The 23766-nt window shown below is 44.4% G+C and overlaps 1 long non-coding RNA gene across 2 annotated transcripts in view; it reads left to right on the forward strand.

Annotated features, from left to right (window-relative positions):
• LOC112549751 overlaps positions 1-15967 on the forward strand; it is an 83912-nt gene extending 67945 nt beyond the window's left edge. Inside the window, exons 2-4 of one of the 2 annotated variants that reach the window (XR_003093258.1) lie at positions 12272-12342; positions 14165-14218; positions 15784-15967. This is a non-coding gene — a long non-coding RNA (uncharacterized LOC112549751). The remainder of the gene's footprint in view (positions 1-12271; positions 12343-14164; positions 14219-15783) is intronic. The other variant, XR_003093257.1, reaches the window with a different exon arrangement.
• The last annotated feature ends 7799 nt before the right edge of the window (positions 15968-23766 follow it).

A 23766-nucleotide genomic window follows, 5' to 3' on the forward strand; every position in this document is an offset into this window, starting at 1 on the left:
CCTTGCTGCTTGTTTTATGACTCAGTCTGATGATGGTAAATTTAAAAAGGAGATATATTAATGGATTTTTAGTATTTAGGCAGGGTAGAATTCCTAGATTCCTAAGTCTGCATAGATGCCCAATAGGTAGAAAACAATCTGTGGCTATGTGTCTAGGTCTCCGATGTGACCCATACTAGGTTTATTACTTCCTCTAATTCTCTCCTTTTTGTGGGAAAAAGACTCTTCACCTGGCTTCTCATGAAGCGGGTAATATTCCGCACTCTGTTTTTACTAAATAGCTCCTGACAAGCTGGGCAACAGCCTCAAATGAGGCTGATGAAAACATAAAAGATAGGGCAGGTGAGCCCTTGGTATCCCTTATCATGTGATGCACGAGTACCAGATAATTAAGGGATAGCATTACCGGTTTGGTAAGGTCTAAATAAATATGGGCCTCTTTAAGAGAAGCCACTGTTTAAGTTTTAATCTTGAATTTATTGCTATAGAACAAAAGCATTTTTTCAGAGTACAAATCTGTTGTACTCTGTTTGCCTTTTATGCTGAAAAAGAAGATAAAGACTAAATTTTGAAGAACTCCTGCAATATGGTATAAGCAATTAGTGCTCTTCTCTTAATTAGAGTAAAGGACTAACAGTCGTGACTCAAAAGCTCTCCTTCTTTTACAGCAGGGAATCTATTTCCTTCTCCTGTCTTTCCTGTTCCATAAGATTTCTGGGCAAATGGGTGGAGTATGAAGAAAGAATTTGTGTTGGTTAAACTAGACAAACTCCATGCTGGATATTAAAAGCACGACTGGCAATTTTTATTATTCATTATTTGAAAATGAGTGGAGAGTCGTAGTATGAGCATCAGAAAGGAGGCAACAGTCATCATCATACACATGGGTCCATGTCAGAACCCGGAGAAGAGAATGCCAGTAATAAGGCCATAAAAAAGAGATAAAGGTTTAGATTCACAAGAGGATGTGACCATTCACAAAACAGTGCTGGTGCAATAGTCTAAGGTGACATAACTGAGATGAAGGAGACTTTTGCTTAAACCTTGACCTTTCTGACTGATTTGGAGTAGGAACTTAAAACGTAGCTATTCATCTAGTCAGATGAGTGTCAACACTACTGGGTTAGAGAGTTTTCTGGGGTGGGTCTCCCTCAACCTCTTCTGATGTAGATGTTCCAGTTCCTGTATGTAATTAATTGCTCCAAGGGTCAAAAAGAGAGAGAAAGTAGCTCAGCATGATGATTAATATGCTTATCTGGGAGGGTGGCTCACCCAAGTTCCAGTTCCTGCTCCAATTAATTTTTAAGGCTAAGCTCCCTCCCCTGGTCTCTAGGATAGAACCTTGCAGTTCAATTAGGGTGCTTATACATGTGACATCATTACCATGAGTGACTGGTGCCTCCCGAGTCTGGGGGGGCAGCAAATCGCCAATGGGGGGCCCCCCTAGTGGCCAATCATCAACTGGGGGGGGGTCCACAGTGACCGATTGCCGAGCCTGGAGCTGGTGCTTCCGGGGGGAGGGGCACAGCCAATCTCAGGAGGTGCACATGCATCTGCGTGCACCACTTACACATCACCAATGGCCATTACCATGTATACATGATAAAAATGTGGCTTAATAGCATCACTCTATACATATGCAAGAGTTTTAGGGGTTTTAAATGATGTAGTTTAGTTTGCAGTGTTGCAAATTGCAATGATGAAGATGTCAGCTTGCCTCCTGGCTGCAGGAGAGGCAGGCAGGCTTTGCAGAAAAAAAGTATCGGGCTCCTCACTGCTTCTGCCTTTGGCAGGCTCCTGCAGCCAGCTGGGCACTTGGGGCCACCCGGGAATGGCCTAGCTTGTGCCTGGGACAGTGCAGGAAGGTGGCAGGAGGGCAGCAGAGGTTGCTGGCAACAGGGATGGTGCATGGGGTGCTAGGAGCTTTGGTGGGCTGCTAGCTGGCTGAGTGCTGCCCCAGCTTGGAGGCGCCAGATCCAATGCTTCCCTAAGCCCACCTGGGCTTTCAGTACTCCATACATCATCCCCAGTCTATTCCTAGGTGGCCCCACCAATCCTGCTGGCTGCAAGAGCCTGCTGAAGGCAGACATGGTGATGGGTGCAATCCTTTTTTTTGGCAGAGCCTTCTCACCTCTCCTGCAGCTGCAGGGGGGAGGGGTGGCAAGCTGCTGGTAGGCCAAGTAGCCCCTGAGCTGTGGGGGCCCCTGGTCCTTCCCCCCTGCAACAGTGGTGCCCCCTGGGGCTGCCTGGGTGGGCTGCTAGAGGGCCAGGTCCTGTCCAAGCTCAGAGTCAGTACCTGGCCTGATCCAACTCTTCCCTGAGCCCACCTGCTGGAAGCCTGCTGGCTGCTGCTCCCTGGTCCACTAGCAACCCTCCTGGGTTGTCCCGGGGGTACTGCCACTGTGGAGGAAAGGACTGGGGCCCCCTGCAGCTCAGAGGCCACTTGGCCCACTGGCAGCTTGCCCCCTAGCTGTGGGAGAGGGGGGCAGGCTCTGCTAGAAAAAAAAAAAGCGCTGGACCCCTTGCCATAATGAGATGAAAAAATTGAAATGGTGGGTTTCAATTAAAAACCCACTGGTTTAAATTTTTAAAACCCTGAGGACTAAACCCCTGTCACGAGTACAAGTGCCCGGTCACTGAACTACTTACATTGTAGCACCATCTGATTCACAACCATGTTAATATGACAGGCTCAGTAGTGTTTGCCAGAGCCTTTTTACTCCAAAGCCTGGCGATCAGTCATTGACTAAAGAATCTACAAAACAGCTCTTCAAAGAAATAATTATTTATTTCCCCCAAAGGCCTGGAGCAAGCAGAGAGAAAAAGGATAAAACAACAAAAGGCTTGTATACTTAGTCCTTAATCATATTCCACATGAACTTTCAGAGGGATGATATGGTGAAGACACACCAACTTCTACAGGCAATGGCGCACACACACGTGAAGTTCCAAACATTTGCAACTGCCTGCTTCTGATTCCCCAACCTTAGCAGCCTGATACCCATTTACAGCTAGATAGACTAGGGGCAGGTTTCAGCATAACTCCAGAGCAAGACTTGAATTCATGAGCTGTCACCAGACTCCTTTACCACTCTGCCCTTGCCTCACTCTACCGAGTTTCTACCTAATTTTATGTTTTCTTGCTAGGTGTGGGTACTACTCAACCCAAACACATTGCTTCTGCACTGGGAAGATCACACAGCCTCTGTGCATCCTCTATCAGAGTGGTTTCCAGCCCATGCTGGCCTTTCAACAACCTTATCTCCCTATGCCAGAAACTGTAATGGTTTTTTGATCCTAGGTTTGTGCCTGGTCAGAATAAACCTTGCTGGCCTAGTTCAAGCCAGATGTAGAGCCAGATCTTAATTAAGAGCTTTCCCACTGTTTTCTCAAGGATCCTTGCTTGTTTTCTGACAATTCTTTTTATTGCTATTGTTTGGTCTTCTGCTCATTCTCCCCACAACAGCCTCTCCAGAGTTAGCACCTTGCATTAGGATAGCATCACACAAATAGAACAAGATCCATATGATGTTAATAAAAAGCAATACAGAAGACTCCCTCATTCTCCACAGCAACTTAGGAGATTTATAGATACATAAGGGTATAAACATGTACAATGCCATTAATTTCAACAGAGTTGCTCCTACTTACGTGAGTAGTTAATTTGATTCAGCGCACTATTCTAGAGGTTGCAGTAATCCTGACACCCCAGAAAGCTCAAATAGAATAAATTGCAGGAGGCACGGGTGAAAAATGGAGCTCTGTGGTGACAGAGGGCTCAGAGAGGTATGTTAGAAGTTACCATATGATCAGGGATCTCTTGGGAGTAATGCCCTATTTCTAACTGACAGCCCCAATTTTAGACCAATTAACTAGTACTGCCTAATCCTCACACTACTTGTCTCTCAATCCTGCCCCAATTAGAAAGGGGAAGTTTAGTGGGGGATTGTGACAATACAGTCATTGCAGGTTGTGACAATGCAACCTGTTAGTTGCACAGGCATTGTACTTCAAGGAACTTCAAGCATTGCCAGCAGAACTTGGAAGCTGCACAAGGCAAATGATTCAAAACATTTGAATTGAGTGATGTTACAGCTGTAGCTTTGATAGTCTCAGAAATATTTGAGGGGCAAGGATATGGGGGGGGACAACATTAATTGGTTCAATCAATTTGGTTCAGTCAATTAGGTTTGTTTACCTGATGGCTTATAGGCCAGAGGTGGCCCCCAGGGACTTAATCTGTAACCCATGAGCTCCTGATCTAGATGCTGCTCCCTCCACTGCTCTTCTGCTGTAGCTGCTAGAGTCTTCAGGCACCCTCCTCCTCCTCCTCCAGCTTCCTCTTCCTGCTTCCACTCCTAGGGGTGGGGCAGCCCATGGGGCTGAGGGAACCTGTGGCCAGGAGAGTTGGGGGAGCCTAGGGGTGCTATGCAGCATGGCAGAGGGGTTGCCACACAATGTGGCATAGTGGAGGGGCATGCAGTGTGGTGGGGGGGGTGCCAGCATAGTGGGGGGGCATGCAGTGGAGGGGAATCACATGGTGTAGCATGTGGTCTATGCAGCATGCAGCCCAGGGGAACACGTGGCCCTTGGTCTCTGAAAGGTTGAACAGCCCTGAATAATGGCCTCTCTCATATTTCCTGGACCATCATAGCTACATTATTACACATTATCACAATCCATGGAAACTTGAGGGCACAGAAATAAAAGTACTTTCAATTTTTCTTTTTCTTTTATTTAAAAGTAAACAGGAATATGACTGCAGTGCCTCTTGGCCTAAGTTTCAGTGCTAAGCTACATAAGGCCTTACCTTAGCTACATTAGTCATTTGCATCAATATCAACTACACTGGTGGCTGGCCACTAGTGTCCAATTCTTAGTGTAGAGAAGGCCTAATCCATGTTGTTTTTAGGGGTCAAGGTGGAAGTCCAAACTGGGAAAGGAAGGAATCTTACCTTTCAGTCCTCCATGTCCCCAGTGGCCTGAAGGTGTGACTACTTCAAACTTGTGCTAGCACTAAGGGCCTTGTTACATGTTATACTTTGACCTGCTCAAATGGGGATTCATGTTTGTGCTAACTCAGATTTGGAACAGTCACACCTTAAGGCTCAAAACACTCTCTGACTGTCTCCTAACTGCACAGCTGGGACTTGCCACAAAAGGCTGGCAAGCAGGGGCCAGCTTAGGAGCTGTAGCTGTAAGTCGCTGCTACAGGGCTGGTGAGCCAGGACGGGTTTCTATCTCTCCTCTAGGTGTGGGTGTGTGAGATGGGTTGGGTGGGGGCAGGAACATGAAGCTGTGAGGCAGCATTAACGTAATGAGAGTGGGTAATAAAATGAGAAGTGGAAAGGAAAAGGGGGTGGGGGAAGGGTAGGGGAATGAAGGAAGTCAGCCACTGAAGGACAAAATAAAAAGAAGTGAAAAAATTAAATTATTTCTTTTCAAATTCCTTAAGTAATTTAAAGGAGGTCTCACGTTTTAATAAATTGGGATTTGGGATTGGGTGTGAGGCATGCTGGTTGTGCTTCCTGGGGTGGATGGGAGATGGGAGCAGTGAGAGAAGGAGATTTAGGGGGAGCTACTGCCCCTGCCCTAGGAAGGAAGCCCAGCTCATGGGAACCCAATCCAACTCCCTACCTTGTTCCCCACCTCCCCTCAGACCCATCAGTGCCCTGTGACCTAGCTAGTTGGCATGTGATCTTCAGGCTGTTCACATGGCATTGTACCCCCAGGGGTGGGAAGGTCACATCCCCAGGGGCAGGAGGGGGAGCTGGATTAGCTCCAGAGCTGCCCTGTGGGCTGTAGAGTTCAGGGGGTGGAAAGTTTGTTCACACAGAACAGGAGGGGAAGTCACATTGCATCCTGCAGCATGGGATGTTCTAGGACTGCAACTTGGGTGGCTCATCTGTAGGGAATGGCCACACATTAATGGAACACAAGTTCAGTAACACTGATCAGAGATAAACCTGCCCTGGAGTGGCATAACTTTAAGCCACCTAAAGTGTGCTTAAAACTTGTTTCAGGTGTTAATGAATGGATAAATCCAGGAGTTAAGAGCTCCAGGAGCCACCTACAATTAATGTGCAACAAGGCCCTAACACTGATCAACATTTGAGGAGTTCACAGTGTAACAAGCCCCAACCATTCTTGTTTCTCTTGTTAGAGATAACTTTTATGTTATGAATTATGTTACAAATATAATTAATGTGACTGAGCTGAGAAAATGGCATTTGGAAAGTCCTGATTTTTAATCCTTGATTTGGCAACTTTAATATATTTTTATTTATTTATTGTAATACCTAAAATAAATATTTTATATGGACTAGATAATAGAAATTTAAGTATTCTTCAACTACATGCAGCAAAATACAGGTTCTATGATATATAGGACTTTGTTCTATACTTTAGCAAAAGAAGAGTCAATAATTTTATTTTAAGCAAGAATGCATAATAAATATAAACTGCAACAGAAATTATATGTGAAACAGTTTTTGCTGAAGTCAGTGTGAGTTTTGCTATTGACTTTAATGGAAACAGGATTGGGTCTAAGGTGAGCGGATCAACAAAAAATATCAAAAGCATAACTCTAAAATGTGTCACAAAAATTGACCAAAATATAAATAAATCCTAACCACCAAATTTTGGCTACTGGATAAGGGATTGAGCATACATGTTACATTTATGTGGAGAGTCTAGTTAGTAATGTCCCATGCACAGTCTCCTATTGCCTGGCGTTTCTGCCCACTGTAGGGATAAGACAGAGGAACTAGGCTGGTTTTAATTAACCTTGCCTCATGTTCACTATAAGCTCTGATCCTGCCAAGGTTTATTTGTTCTGGGCTTCTAACCAGAATGGGTCAACATTTTTCAAAATTAATCATCAACATTTTGAATTTTGATGAATGCATGTCAATATTTTGACAGGAATTTCTGTGAAAATGCTCTCTCTTTTCTGGTTGAAATTTTGATGAAGAATTGTACAACTTTCAGTTTTTCATTTACATTAAAAAAAACTGAACTCCCCAAAGAGATATTCTAGACTATTTTTATGACAATTCCATCCTGTTTTTGAGCAACTTGGCTTCTAACTCCTAGAGTGCTAACCCACTCCACCAGGATGCTCCTACCCTGTGCCAAGCATGGCTAGTTCCCCGTATGACCTTTTTGTGAGTTGCTAGTGGAGGGGTAAGACAGTTAGACCACATATATCTATACAAAATTCTCTGTATTTATAAAAAGTTTGGGACAAATCCAATCTCAGGTGTCAGAGAGTCAATTAACCTTCAAATCCTGCATTTCTTAGGCAGTCAGGTTCTAGTACATATTGGCTCTTACACACCACACTAGTAACAAAGGTATATACTTGTTATCTGATATTGTGTGTGTGTCTGTTGTGCCTCAAAAACAAGGAATTATTTAAAACCAAGAAATGACAGAAATGTAACTATACCCTGGGGTATATATTTAAAATAAATAAAACACAAAATAAGCAATTATTGTAAGGCAAATCAAGATTCTAAGGCAAGCCAGAATTGTTCACATAGCTCTCTAAAGAGGAACCTCAATGTTCCTAATGTACTAGATATGATTTCTGAACTGAAAAGAATTTCCTAAGTGTCATTACTGTTTCTGCCTTCTCAGCAATCATAGAGGCTCACATCTATCATTTTCTTTGTTCTGTGAGAGACAGACTTCTGGCAAAAAAAAAAAAAAAAGAAAAAAAAAAGGAAAAGGAAAAGGACTGGAAATATTTACTGAGATGCAGTGAAAAAAATAAAGATGCAGTTTAAATAGTCCCTACATTTCTCATGTAAACATCTTATAATATATAATATATACTACATACCATATAATTGTGTGTAAAATAGTCATATGCTACAGATTTTTATGCTTTGACTCAATCTCTTTGTATATTTTGAAATTTTAAGCTTAATGTGAATCATATAAAATGGAAATCTTTAATTATTTTATGTACTGTAATCTGCTTTTAAATGAATGAATATTTCTAAATGGAATGTATATGTTGGTTATTGGTCTTTAATATTCTGTGTTTTAATACACCAGACCATCCCACTGAAGCACCTGATATACCTTATTACATTAATTTTCTATCAGATTTTCCTTGGGATTAACCAAATCACTTTAAAGTTGCATGTGACTACACATGCGCAAGAGAGTTCTTTCTTCTTTCAGACACATTGTTTATTTGTGATCTTACCTGACAATTATGTATTCATTCCTATTTTTGTAAACAACAAGATATTAATATGAAAATCTTTTCTGTTTGTTTATTTTGTGAATTTGACAGCATGTTGTGAAATGGTAGGATCACTTCTGTTGTCAATGGCTAATTGCTTGGCTCACAATATAATATCAGTCATATACTACTCTGGAGGGGACAGAAGAATTCATGCGCACCCAGTCTTCACTCAGATCACTTGAGATAACAGATAAGGTACAACGGCTTATGAAAGTGGAGCAGGAAAGGTGTTTTAATTTTGGAGACATTTGCACCTGGAGTCAGAAACAGTTGAGGAACCTCCATCCATTTATTTGCTTTCTAGAAGCCACATCTTTAAAGGACCTCACATCTTACTCCTCACACATGCAGCTCAGCTGGCCAGGGCATGGTGATAGAGCACTAGCTATGCCTATTGTCCACCTCTCATTGGCTCATTTAGGGGACCAGGCACTTTAGGGTATGAAGTAGTCCCTGTACTTCCTTGAACACTTAAGTTCTTGCTATACTTAAATTGGGTGGAATGACGAGGAGTGGATGCTCTTTATTTTCTTCCCATGCCCTCACATGATTCTAGAACTGAGCCCTATGTAAACTGTAACCCTAGGGAGATGCCATACCTGTTCCTTCTAAATCTTATTAAAATAATTCAGTAATACTCCAAGGAAGGCAAAAGCTAGCTTTATATTACAACATATTTAACCACTACTAAAAAGATGATAGAAGAATTATGAAATTATTTCTGCCAGAGTGCCCCCAATAATAAAAGAACGTTGTGATACTATATTATTAATGAGACTCCTCCATCTAAGCTTAAACATACATTAACCAGGATACTTGTATAGTATAGAAACAGATCTATGTTGGCTGGCTTTCTAAATCAATCTTTCTATATTAGGAACCAACACATCACTGCTCCTTCACTATCCCATGTGCTAGGAATGATGAGAGAATCCTTTTCCCACTTTAACATTAAACTTTTCCAGGTAATTGTTAAAATATATATTTCTCTATATCCAATAAATTCATTCTTTCTGGACAGTACAACCATGGGATTCCTACTCAAAGTTAACTACAGAACATTCATGGAACCCATACAATTATACATTTCTCTGACATTTTCTCCAGTATGGCACTTTTTGGTGGAAGTAGGTATGGGCCTGCTTCACTGAGAAAAATGTTGAAGGAAACAGTGTTTCTATCAAAAACAAATGACTTACGATATATCAAATACAATTTTTTTTCTCCAGTTAAAATGATAATTTCTGTAAAGGCTGTCACTGCTGAATTAGGGCCATCATATTTCACTGGTCTTAAAATGGAAACTCCTACTTCTCCACTCACCTTGCTTTCAGTACACACAACAGTTTCTGAGCTCCAGTCTTCGCCAAGCATGCCTATGTGTATGTTGGGGGGACAGAGTGCTAGACAGCAGAAGCTGGGGGACAGACATACAGATTTATCGCAGGCCTAACTGGCTCTTCCAGCTCAACACTGATATCAACTCTCCTTCATACATACCAGAGTATGGGGGGGATGGACCCCATTCAGCTCACTCCACTCACCCCATGCGTTCCCCAGATATACTGATTTGTGCAGCACTACTTTGCCCAGCTCCTATGGCCAGACAGGGGAATCCTGGCACACCCTCATAGTCAGCGCCTGGGGCAGGTGACGCTCTTGCTCTGCCCTAGTTATGCTACTGGTCCTTGTTGTCCCTCTGAAAACCAGACAAAATCATTCATTTGGCAAACACTCAAAAGGATTGTTTAAAACATGCCTGTTCCAGTGAACATGGGACTTATGGGGCACATTTCCACATGCAGGGGCACGTGCTTGCAGCATAAAAAATGCTAGTGACACAAGTTTGTGCCACTACTTTTTTGCCACACTGCACGCCTCTGCATGTGTGCATTGTGGTGTGGGGCAAATTACCCTGATTTGGGGAAACTGCCCTTTCCCTGCTACTCCTGGTTCCCAGCGTGCTGGAGGAGCCAAGGGACCATTAAAGAAGTGGAGATGTTCTGACCCACAGCCAGAGTGTCTCCTGGAAGGACCAGGCCTCCATGTCTGCCGGCACATGCTCCTCTCATGTTTATTGTGCTGCCTTTTTCGCACTATTTTTTTTTTGCTACCAGGATTTCCTGGTAACAAAATGTGCCCCTGCACTGCAAAATTGCAGTGCAGGGGCACATTTTAATGTTCCAGGTGTGCAGTCTGTGGCACTGTAAAGAGGTTTTGTGGCACCACAAGCCACACATGCCTGCATGCTGAATACCTTCCTTTAGTATGTCAGTGTTCCCCCACCACACTCTGTTACACACAAAGGAAAGCTGGTATCAGTGTTGGATGGGTATGCCAGGGAGCAGCAACCTATGAAGACTGGGAGCTTTGGCAAGGATCTTTGGAGTTTTGGTGGTGGGGAGCTTTGCCTGCACAGCAGCCTGGCAGCGGAAAGCAGCAGCAACAGCCAGGTCCTAGTGCTGGCCCAGCTTGCACCCACACTGGGTCATTCCAGCCCACCTCCAGAAAACATTGCTGACTCCTGGGCTATGATAAGTCTGTCTCTCCAAGTTTGAATGGTTGCAAACTTACTCAAATGAACAATTAGGGATATTTATCATGAGGAAGCCCTACACAGCACTAACAGAGCTCACGAAGCAGAATGTCATTGGTTATCTCAGAATCTCTGCAAAGACACTGGAACCCCTCACTGAAGTAGATGAGGAATCATTAGTACACCCCCTGCCACTCCATGTTCAGTCAAGGGGGAATAAGATGCAAGCATCTGAACCCATCTACAAACTGTGAAAGAAGGCGAGGGGAGTGATAGAAGCTCTTTACTGAGTTTCAGCTGGAGATGAGGAAGGAGGACCTTGGAGCCAGAGTCTGCAAAAAGGACATAAAAGACTGCATGAATACTTGCTCCACAAAAGAAATGAATTAGAGCAGGACTAAAAGAACAAGCTACGACATTTCAGTATAATCCACAGATCCACTGCAACCCAGAGAAATCACCAAGAGTAACAGAAAACACCCAGGCAGCCACAAGCAGCTGGCATGCAGTGATTGAGTTTTCTGGCAACCTGGCCCCTGTCTTCTCCACTTTTATTAATCCTCCCTCCAACTGTGCCTTCTTCATTCCTGCCCTCAGGGCATAGCATGGTCTGTCCTCTGCTCTGCTGGTTTATCATTTGCACAGAATTGTGATGGGCTGCATAGCCCAGAAGCCAGCTAAATACTGACACTGCCTTTTACATATTTAATTGTGACCACCTCTTTTCATTTGCTTGTATTACATATTTAATACAATTAAATGTGGTTATAGTAAAAACGTAAAATGTGTCTGTGTTTCTGAACATGGAAACTATAATCATCAATTATTACTTGAACTCTGTTCCTGATTTCCATATTGCTGTCAGACTGAAAGCAGGCTCCTCTACACAGGGGTAACATCACAGATTGCATTGTTTAAAGCCCTATTTTCAATTCAGTGTAAAATGTCAGTTCTATATTGCTTTTTTATCCTATCCACAGCCAGATGTTTCTCTTAGCTTCTCATGCTAAAATAACGCTGAGAAGGAAGAGAAATAGATTAATTCTATTGCCTGTAGAGTGCATGAGCTCAGATCAGAGCGTTTCCTTCTGGCCTAAAAATCTCTCTGACTTTATGAGAGAGCATTTTTGCTAAAGGTATCTTCACCATTGCCAAGTATTATTATTTTATTATTTTATCTTTATATTACAGAACCCTTGCTTGGAATCAGGACCCCATTGTGCAAGGCACTGTATAAAACACATTAAAACCTCATTTATTTTCCCTACTAGGAAATGGGACTATTTCAACAGGAGATTTTAAATGTGTTTGCTGCTAGGATATGGATGATTGTAAAAGGCAGTGTGGAAGAAGGTGCAGGTGTGATAAATGGAGAGAAAGAGAGAGAGGGAAGAATTATTGGCAGAACAAAGGAGGTGTGAAGGGAGATGACATGATTAGACATTCAACATTCATATGTGGTTTTTTTCCGTAAGGTGAACTGTCTGTGTGTGCTGCCCACCACCTTTTTAACCACTAGGACCACAGAGCCTAATGACGACAACTAGTAAGTCAACCCAAATAAAAGGCACTGGGAGGTCATGAGGTATCAGCATGTAGGGGCCTTGCTCTTATTTTACAGTTGCCAGTCCAACCTCTTCCCTTCCTAGTGGGTGTGCTTCTAGGAAATGGTTGCATTCTTTTCAGACTAAAAGGATGTTGCAGTCAATGCACTTCTCTGCATGCTACAGAGCTCCAGGAAACAGTGTCAGCCTGAGGCAAAATGTCCCCTGAAAGTCCTGGGCTAGGGACAGACATTACACATAAACCAGGTTAAGTGATCAGAAACAGATTTAAACCTGTAACAGAACAGACATTCAGTGCACATAAACCAGTTTGAAATGGTCAAACCGGTTCGAGATAAACCTGGTTGAATGTAGTATCAGACTTAACTGTTTTGGCTCAAATTGGTTTATGCAATGTCTGTCCCAGATACCTTGCTGGTTTAAGTTAAATCAGACTCCCCCAGCATCCCGACATGCTCTCTGGCTGGGCAGAGCACTGCTCCAGTGAGCTGTACTGGCCCCTCCCCTCTGCTGTCTAGCTGGAGCAGGGGCAGGGTGTGGAATGATTCTGGCCTGCCATGGCACCTGAGGCAAATTCCTACCTCTGTCCCATCTCCACACCCTCTGCTGGCAAACCCTGGGGACCACAGCTGGGGTTTGCTAGTCCCAGCCCCACCTCCACAGCTTGCCTGTAGCCAGGAAAGGATGGAGTTAATTCCTCCCTCTGTCCCCTCTCTCCCCAGGAATCCCTGGGGGTTTGGCTGCAGTCTCTGTGGCTTGCCTGCAGCCAGGCTGGGACGAACCTGTGAGCCCAGAGCTAAGACCTGCAGGACCAGACTGAGAGGTGGGAAGTGTTGGCAAAGACCTGACAATCATCACACATATGTGCTGGAGATGGAGTTAAGGGAATTTGCAGAATTTCACCAAAGAATGCAGAGCTACATTTACATTAGAAAGCAGACCGTGCAAAAGCTAGGAATACCTAAACAAAGCCCTTCTGAATGCCTGGATGTAAGGAGACACTCTGCCCTCAGAATTAGTCAGACTAATTCTTGTCTTCCTGGTTCACGTTTTAAGTTAGACTAAGTTGTGTATGCTGTGTTTTACTGGGCCGTATCTTAACTTAGGTGAAGATTTTTGGTAGTTCCCTGTTGTATGCTTTGCAAATTGCTCTGTTCAATACATGCTTGCTTCAGAGAAAGGACTTTTCCCCCATCCCCACTCCTTAGTTTGGCAGCAGCTCCCCACTCCCCCCATTCCCCACCTGGTGGCTGGCATTGTGTGTGTTGTGCTAGCCCCGGCTGGTGCCTAGCCATGTCCCTTCTGCTCGGGGGTGGGGGGGGTGAAAGCCCTGGAGGGTGTCTCTCTTCCCTGCCTTTTGGCAGTGCTTTACAGGCATGCTCTAGTGCCCCCCAGCTTCTGACTTGAACCACTGCAGGCATGTGGCTGCATGTCCTGATTCAACAGAGAATGTCTGTCCAGTTATTTATCAGTTTAAACTGCGCAGCTCAGATTAACCTGCAAAGAGTAATCAATTCAGGCTCAAGCTTTTTGTGAATGTCTGTCCCTAGCCCTGATGTGCAGTGCAGCTCTGCATCCTCATGTAGTTCTGTGAATTATATACAAACCAGTCCCAGGAAGGAGGAAGAGGTTGGTTGACATACATTATTTTGCATCCTTCCCTCAAAACTCCAGGGGAGGCTGTATATTCAGTAGTAGTAGTCTTACTGGAAGAAAACTGCAAATATCTGTAAATGATTAAAATGGGAAGAGAGAAACAGCCTTGAATATTCATTGTATATCATTACTGATTTATTTTTCCAGTACTGCTCTTACTCATAGGACCAGATCTGACTCCCATGGACTTCAACAGCCAAGGTATTACATGCTGGGAGTTAGCAATAATTATATTTGCATAAAATTAAAACTCTACATAGTTAGATTAAAGGAAACACTAGGTGTGGTTAATCTGATCTTTTCTGGTATGCTGTCAAATTTTCAAAGCTTTCCTACATATTTAATGAACCAATTCACATGGTGTTTAAAATTATTTGCTTTTTTTAAAACAAACCTTTACAGGTATTACAAAATGGATACGATTCTTTAAGAATTATTGTAGTAATTTGACAGATTCCTGAAATTTTAAGAGAAGTCTAATTATTTTTTTAGATTTTAACACTATTTCAATCAGGCAGGTTTATACTTTTCTTTGCAAGTGTGAGAAGCAGCATTTATCACTCTCATGTATTCAGAGTGATTTAATCTTAAATAAATTATTTTATTGGGACACATTGCTCTGCTTAACAATAAGATAGATAGGGCCATATTTGATGTAGAAGAAATTAAGAGATATTGCCATATTATATGGCAATAAGTCTTGAAAAAAATCTATGGTTCACCTGTTACTATTGCTTACCTCAAAACCTCCTTTACTTTGCAATCACATTCTTATTTAAGACTTATTTTTAATGTAATATTTTAATGAAAAACTCTTCATCATACAATTTTTGTGGATAAAAGTAGAAAATTGCTGCAGTTTTTCATACAACAAAACTAAACACTATCCTTTTATTTACTAAGCTAGATGAGTTTTCTAAAACATAGGGATTTTTTAAATAGTTATATGGCTAGGATCCAGCAGGCAAACCTGTTTTACTGATGGGGTCTTTACTTATCCAGTGTTTCTGTCATCAGTCTGACCTTGCAGCTTTCTACAGTGCCATTATACCCTGGGTGCTGGCTTATTTTCATACAGCAGCCCCCAACTACTTGATCCCACTTCATCTACTTCACGGACACAGACATTTGTTGGGCTTATTAGCTCAGCAGGAGCCTTATCATATTTTGTATCTGAGGCTGTTGGAGATGTCAAGAGATGGAAATGCTGTGTAGCTTTTTATCCTCCCTTCTTGCACTTTCTCCGAGAGCCCAACAGTGCATTTGGATTCAATGCTCTCCTGCCACTAGCTGCTGAGATCTCTTTAAATATGTCTAGCTTTGCCATCTGTACCAATAACACTGCAAAGGCTTAGCCATGATTAGGCTGTCAAGATTTATTAAGTTAAAAAGTATCAAAGTTTCTTGCTGCAACCCCAGACCTTTTAAGAGTCCACCTTCTTTAGAATCCCTTCCCCCTCCCCACTAACACTATAGTCAATGTGTTTCGCTTGACCTTGACCAACATATGCACCCGGGGAACACTAATGAATTTGGGCCAATTCATCTTGGAACTCCAAATTTAATCATGCTGACATGCCAGGGAAAGCAGACTGTAATTAACTCCTAGCATTTTAGGTAATTTGTAAATTTCATAAACTTAGTCTGATCTGTTTTTGTATTATTAAGCATCTTTTGTTTGTTTTACAGACTACTGTGTTAAAATAATATAAGAACAGTAATTAGAAATAGCCATTTCAATGAAGGACTAAATCTTTTTTTTAAAGATTATTTCTCTAGGAAAATATGATGCAACCAAGCAACATGTATGGAGCAGTCCCATATTACAGAACAGCAAAGATGAACACATCCAACTTTATTATTTCTTTTTCAAAAATGACTCATAACTATTTGATGTAATGTGTCTCATGTAAATGTATAATGACCTGAATAAAAATAGTGATGTGCAATGTCCAGATTTCAGTGTGATTAAGTGTGATTTGTTTTGGATGAATAAGAGATAGGAGCTCTTAAGGGAGCCTATTTAATATGATGATTATGATGATGATGATGATGATGATGATCTGGAAACACTCAGAGGCCCCAGTCAGGATCAAGGTGCCATGGTGCAAGGTGCTATATGAACACAAGATCCCTTGCCCTGAGGAACAGTAAAGTTATTTATCCCTCCTCACTGTATGTGAATAGTACACAAATAGTTTTCTGTAAGCGGGTTCCAGAGTGAACCAACTGCCCTTTAGTTTTGCAAAACTACAACCTAATGCATAAAAATTTTCAAAGGCAAAATAGAAATATAGAACACTACAATGAACCCAATATTTGCCAATTTAATTATTCTGTCATTCTGGGATATGAAGAGAAAAATGAATAATGCTAATATCATATTGGCACCTAACTTAAATTCTTCTTGCAGATTTTTAAAATATAATTTTGTAATAAATGTTTAATTCAAATGGTCAGGCCAGATCCTGGGCCACCCCATCCCATCCAAATGTTTTGTTGCCACACTGATGATACAAACCACCCCAAAAGCTGGTATACATCACCTCCTAAAGTTTTCCCTCATATTCCTTGACATGGTAAAAGGCTTCCATAGAGGCTTCATACCTCCTTCATGTTTTTTCCCAAGGTATGGGATCTGACCAGCTTATCTGTAGCAATAACTACCTGTTGATTTCCCTAGACCCCAAATCAAGGAAGCATTGAAATGACTTTCTTTCTTTCAGTTAGTTTTAGCCCGAACAAAAGTCAACCAGACAAGAGGATTGGGGCTTATTTTTTTATTTGTAGGGTCTTCAGAGATGCTTGGAGCTCCATTACATAAAATAACCCTGTATTTATGCATTTTTTTAAGTTTCACTCCCAAAGCTGTGCAATGAATTCTGCATCAATTAACTTCATGTCAAAATGCTACATAGCCCTCTCCTTTTATATACAAGTGACTGCCTCCTAAATTTTGAATATGCACAAACACAATTGATGTAATCAATACATAAAGTAGATTCTACATAAATCTGTTCAGTGATATACTGTATATTTTAAGAGATGCAAAGAGGTCTTCAGAGTTGTTATTATTATTTATTAAGCAATTCCGGTCCCTAATAGTCAGTAAATGGTGGCAAAATGTAAGTGCAAAGTCCCTTAATGAGTGCAAACATAAATGCTGGTTCACAAACAGTAATCTCTTAACCACCATTAAATGAGTAACAGCACAGAAGACTCTCACCAACTGAGAATAATCTCACCAACCAGTTTTTATCGTCCTTTTTTTGGCCAAAGACACCAAGTAGGTGGTGGCAACAACAAATAACCTTTGACAACATCAGGACATCTTCACAATCGGGTTTCAGGCTACAATATAACATAGCGAGAGTTTGGTTGGCATTGATGAGTGACCTCCTGATGGTCCTAGGGAGAAGACAAACCTCAGTACCTATATATTTTGATCAATCATGAATCTTTCTTAGAGTTGATTATAACAGTGCTAATGGTCACATCTACAAAGCATAGTCATGGAAGTACACATCATGGTCCCAATGATGAGGGAGGTCTGAGATGACATAGATGGAAGGGCGGCACATTGTAGGGTCAGAAGACATCCTTGATACATTTTTTTGCCAAGGAGGTAAATTGTTTGGGGAGTTAAAAAATGGTCAGGGATAATGATTAGCATAGAGAGAGATTAGAATGAAGCCAGGTCCCTTTCTTAGAAGAAATACAGCAGAGGATCTAGGGAAGTGCTCAGCTTTTGTGGTTGGACAAGACCAGAAGAGGTGTAGATTGTCTGGAGGCTAATTATGTGCACCTATCCAAGAGAGGGGTGGATATACTCTGCTGTTATTGGGGAAAGAACTGTTAACATTCTGAGAATTTGGCAGGGATAAGAAAGAGACAATCAGGCAAACTGTGGGTGTCTCCTGGGGACAGTGCAGTTTCAATACAAGGTCTGGTTCCTCGATACATTGTAATTAGAAGTGGATTTTGAGAGGGCATCTCCTAAACATGATAAGGAATGGAGTTAGATCTCCTAATATCTAGTACAGTTAAAAGAAAATTCCATCTCCCCTGCTCCCTTAATTCTTTTACAAAGGAAGGGAATTCTTACCCCCAAAATAGTGGTGAGACCTAAGGAACAGAGTGGGGAAGCAATGGCAGCCCTCTGTAAGGAAGAATGGAGGTACCACACTAATGGTCCCTCGGTTATCTACCAGGTGAAACAAGAGGGTCGAAGGGGTGCTCTTATCAGGTGGAACAGATTTCAGTTGCAGATTACCTTCCTTGGACAAATTATTGAGAGAGAGTTCCCTGACACACAACTTCATAAATCTGTGGCCTGGTTATATCACATTTATAGTATCTTTTCACCTGCAGTGTGTGGAGCAATGGACCCTTGTATAAGATGTAGCAAAAGTGAGCAGTGCAGAGTTTTGCTGTCTAGATCTCAGCTATCTTTGAGAGGCAACTAACTCTTTTTTTGAGACAAGCTATATGTGGAGCCCTATGAGGATTGATCCCCTTTTCAGAACTGATGAGTTCTATGGGAGTGACTCCATAACCACTGGTGTGTGGACACCGCATACCTTTCTGTGGTTTTCTTTTCAGCTTCAGCAGTCAACATCATAACACAAATGACAGATTGTAAAGAAAATAAAGCATATAAGGTCTTGGCCATATTACACGGTCTCTGTTGTCAGAAGTTCTGCCAGCAGACAACCACGGCTAAAGTGAGCCATCAAAGTGCATCTGTATTTGCACAGCTCTTGCAGAATCTTGACCAACTCAATTTCTTTCTATGACAAGGTGACAGGCTCTGTAGATGGGGAAGAAGTAGGAGTGGATGCAACATACCTTGCCTTTAGCAAGACTTTTCACACTGTCTCCCATGACATTCTCATTAATAAACTAAGGAAATACAGGCTAGATCAAAGTACTGCAAGGTAGATATGGTTGGAGCATCACACTCAATGAGTAGTCATCAATGGGAGGAGGTATGAAATGGTATTTCTGAGGGGTCTGCCATTGTTTAATATTTTCATTAAAAATATGGACAATGGGATTAAGTGCATCTTTGCAAATTTGTGGATGACAACAAGTTGGGTGGAATTGCAGTCACTCAGGGGGATAAGGCTAGGAACCAGAATGACCTTGATAAGCTGAAGAAATGTTCTGAAATCACTCTGAGGAAAGTGTAAAGTTCAGCAGTTGGGATGGAATAATTACCTGCCCAACTTCAGACTGGGAAGTGATTAAGTAGGATGTAGTATTGCAGAAAAGAACCTGAGGGTTAAAATGGACCATAAGCTGAATATGAGCCAACAGTGTGCTCTTTTTGAGGAGAACTCCCCCCTCCCCCCAACAAACAAACAAAAAAAGGCCACCAGCATACTGGGCTGTATTAACAGGAGTGTCACATTTGCAAATCAAAGGAACAGATTCTTCCAGTCTATTCACCACTGGTGAGGTCTCATCTAGAATACTGTGTCCAGTTTTGGACCCCACACATCAAGAAAGATGTGGACAGATTGGAAAAGGGTCAACAGATAGCAACACAAATTATTAGATACCTGGGAAGCATGACTTATGAGGAAGGGATCGAAGACTTAGGACTGTTTAGTCCAGAGAAGAGAAGACTGAGTGGGGATTGGGTAATAGTCTGCAAATACCTAAAGGGTGATTTTGAAAAGGATGGAGATAAACTTTTATCTTTGACTGTAGGGAACAGGACTAAGTACAATGACTTCAAACTGCAGCAGAGGAAATTTAGTTTGGAGGCTAGGAAGAACTTTCTGACTACGGGGTGGTTACCGACTCTATCATGCTACCTAAAAAATGTAGAATCTCCATCCCTGGAAATTTTCAAGAGCAGATTAGACAGTCAACTTGACTGGTTTAATTAGGGATGATCTTGTCTTGAACAGGGGGATGGACTAGATGACCTCATAGGGCACATCTACATGAGTGCGCATGTGCATTTTATAGCATCTCAAGACACTCTGATATTGGGCCAGAGCATCTCTATAGCTCCCTCTTGTCCCGACAACTGAGCATGCCCCTTGAGCATACTCAAGAATAAAAGCAGGGCAAGGCTTGGAGATTGCTTGTAGGTAGTTAGTTGGAGGTAATAAGGACCGTATAGAGAAGTTCCAGATTCTGGAGGAGAGGAGGTTGAAGTCATGGGAGATCAAGGTAAAAAAGGGAAGGGTGGGAATGGGAACTTTCTCCCCACCAACACCCACCCAAGAACCCCACTCCCAACCCCTGTGTTCACCCTCACACAAAGCAGGTGAACACAGGGGGTGTCTGGAGCCACTGAGGGACTCTGGCAGCAGCAGGCAGCTAGTGCTGTGAGGGTCTTGGGGCTGCCTGATACCAGCAGTTGTGGGGGTTGGCAGGAAGGGGCAGGGCCATGTGTGTGGCTGTCTCTCCTCCCCTCCACCCCATAAAAATGTCCAGATGTCACTAAAGTACTGCCCAGCTTTTTTTGTCTCTTGCTCACTTTCCTTTATATACGTGTATGTGTATATAGTGGGGTTCCAGTTTACTTGTAGAAGTTCACGGGTATTTGGGGTTCACATTCTAATGTATGAAATTGGGATTTGTTAATCTGAGGTTTTGAAATTTGTAAACAGGGAACCTCAGGATCCCTGCCAGTGAGGCAACTGGTGGGACCTTGGCATAGGAGCCTGGCCAGGGCCAGCACCAGCGATCCACCTGGAGGACTAAGGAGGTGGCTGACCTCCTGGCCATTTAGGGCCAGGAGGACACACTTTGGCAATTTAGAGCAGGTCACTGTAATGAACCCATCTATCGGGCAATAGCTGCCCAGATAGCAGAACGGGGGCACTGAAAGACATGGCAGCAGTGCCACACAAAGGCCAAGGCATTGCAGTGGCAAATTACTGCTGCCTGTGATGCCAACTGGCAGTCAGGAGCAGGACACACCACCATGACCTACTATGAGGAGCTGGCTCGCATCCTGGGCCTCACCGCCACCGAGCTCCCCCACTACTCCTTTGCAACTGGGCAAGGGGCAGCAACAGTGGCAGCCAGTGCAGGGACCCAGCTGGCGTCCCTGGGAGCAGGGCCATCCTCTAGACCTGCTGACCTACCATCCACAAGTGCAAGAGCAACAGCAGTGAGGGACAGACACTGCCAGCCACAGTCAGTGCCACCACCATGCCTGAGGGGAGCCCTGAGTGAAAGGACCCCTGTGAACAGCAGTAGCAGTGGGGAGGGGCAGCCCAGGGTGTCACCTAGATCAGTGGAGGGCATACTCAGGTGACCTTGCCACCAGCCCGCACCCCCACCGGAGGCTGGGTCCAGGTCTGCCACTCAAGCCAGCCATCTGTCACCAAGACCTGGTAAGTCACACATATGCTATGGGGAACTGGGAAATTCTCCCCCGGCCCACTTCTCTTCAAGGCCTGTGCGTGTCTCATGTGTGTCCTTGCTGCCTCCCTCCCTGCCTTCCTCCTCTCTTAATCCCCTGCCCCCACTCATCAGCTGCTTCCCAGCAGGGTCAAAACAATCCTCCCACCTTGCCAACACTCTCTGCTAGATGGAGCTGGCCCTGGTGATGGGGGCAGGAGGGAAGTGTAGGACTCACTTCACAAGCCTGTGGGGCCCCAGCTCTGCACCACTGGGGCCACTACCTGAGCACCTGGCCTTTTTGGAATGCTGATCTTCCCTGGTACAGGGAGATGCTGGGCACCATAGTCTGAGCTGGCTGTGATGCTTGTCCCCAGGAGGATCCCCCCAGGCATATAGTGGGAGGGCATGGCCAGTTCCCAGGATGGCCATGATCCTTGTCCGGGGGATGGGCCCACATGCATCTGGGCATGGACACATTGGCATGGACTGCCTGTGTGACCATGTGCCCAAGAGTGAGGCTAATCCTTGGGGACCCTCCCGAGGCTGTTCTTGACCCATACCATGTTGCTGTATCTGAAGATGGCCATCCACTTGTTCTTTCTTCAGAGAGCCCATCTGCCAGAGGAGAGGCCACTGCTCAGCACTCAGGAGCTGCCCACCAAGTCTCACAGACACCAGGGGCTATCTGGATGTGCCACCTGTGGCAGGAACAGCATACCCAGTGAGAGAGCTGGCAGGAGGAGGCAGTCCGGGAAGAGCAGTTCCACTGTCAGCAGGCTCAGGACTTCCAGACCCAAGTTCTGCAGGAGCTCTGTCAATTCCACAGTGACTATGCTGTGGCCCTTGAGGAGTTGCAGGCTGGGAGGGTGGCCCTGGAGCACCTGGTCACTGTGATTGAGGGGGAGTGGCAGCTGGTCATGGAGAGCTTAGAGGAGGCACAGCAACTCCAGGGCTCCATTGATATGGCCATAGCACACAAGTGCAGGATCAGTGAGTACCTCATAGCTGCCATTCCTGCCCCAGTTGCTCCTGCTATTGTTCCTCAGGCTCCACCAGTCCCACCACAGCCATCTGGCCAGCCTGTGCCCCTGGCACCAGGGTCAGGGCCCATCTGGAGGCAGGTTGGCTAGATGGTGCCACAGTTGCCCCCCCCTCCCCCAGGAGGCCCCAGAGGCCCACTATGGGTATCAAGGGGCAGGGGTCCTGCCTTGCCCTCTCCCAGGCCCAGACTAGCCTGCCATGGCTGCCCCAGGAGGAGAGCCCACCCTCCTTCCCAGAGCAGCTGTGCCCTGAGCCATGTCCTCGTGGCCCACGCACACATGGTGGTTGGACTGGGTCCCAAGACCCAGGTCAGGGCCTTAGGGCAGCTAACTCCTGAGCCCCTCCTACCTGTGCCCTTGGCCCCTCTCTTGTTTCCCTGGGTCACATATATAGCAATTTTAATTGATTTCACAGTTGGGGTTGATACACTGGTGGTGTTTGGAAAGTTTTGTGTTGAGAGGGAAGGGGAATAAAATTGCCTGGGTTTTCAATATGGCCATACTCTCTGTGCTGTTGAGGTCCTGGCAGTGGACAGGGATAGAGGCCCCTGAGCAGGTGGCCTGGTGCTGGTGATGAGAGGTGTGGTGCCCTACTCAGATGGGTGGGCCAGCTGGGCACCAGGTGGGAGGTGATGGAATCCTGCACTCTGGCTTTCAAGTGTCACTGTTGAAGGGTGTACTCCTCATGTGGCACTGTTCCTGGCTGGCCAGCTCTGCTGCAGCTGGATGCGCTGTGATACACAGCAGGCCTCCTCCATTCACTGATGCTCAAACACCTCTCCCCTGGACTCACACACATTGTGCAGGATACATGCTGCGATGATAATGCAGGGTATATGTTGTGGCTCTGCCTCCAGGTAGGTGGCGAGGCTCCATCAGCGTCCCTTCAGACGGCTGAATGCCTGCTCAATGATGCATTGGCAGCCAGTGAGGACCTCATTGTACCTCTGCTACCAAGCATCCAGAGGTCCTGAGAAGGGGTGCATCAGTCAGGGGAGGAGTGGGTATGCTGCATCTGCCATGATCACTGGTGGTATGCCGACATCCCCAATGGTCAGGTCTTGGATCCCTGGGGCAAAGTCCCATGCCTGCATCAGTCCTGGAAGTGGCAAGTGGCGCAGCACATGGGTGTCATGGGCACTCCCAGCCCACCTGGTGTAAATGTGGGTGAAGCAGCCACAATAGTCTATGACCACTTCAAGAACTGAGTTGCTGTTGTTGCAGTTGGTGTACTGCTGCCCAGGGGGGCAGAGGATGGGGATGTGGGTCCCATCAAGCACCCCAACACAACTGGGGAACCCAAGGGCCCTAAACCCTGCCACCACCTCCCCAGGGTCA

Source organism: Alligator sinensis, unplaced genomic scaffold (assembly GCF_000455745.1).
Source record: "Alligator sinensis unplaced genomic scaffold, ASM45574v1 scaffold71_1, whole genome shotgun sequence".
Classification (NCBI taxonomy): Eukaryota; Metazoa; Chordata; order Crocodylia; family Alligatoridae; genus Alligator; species Alligator sinensis.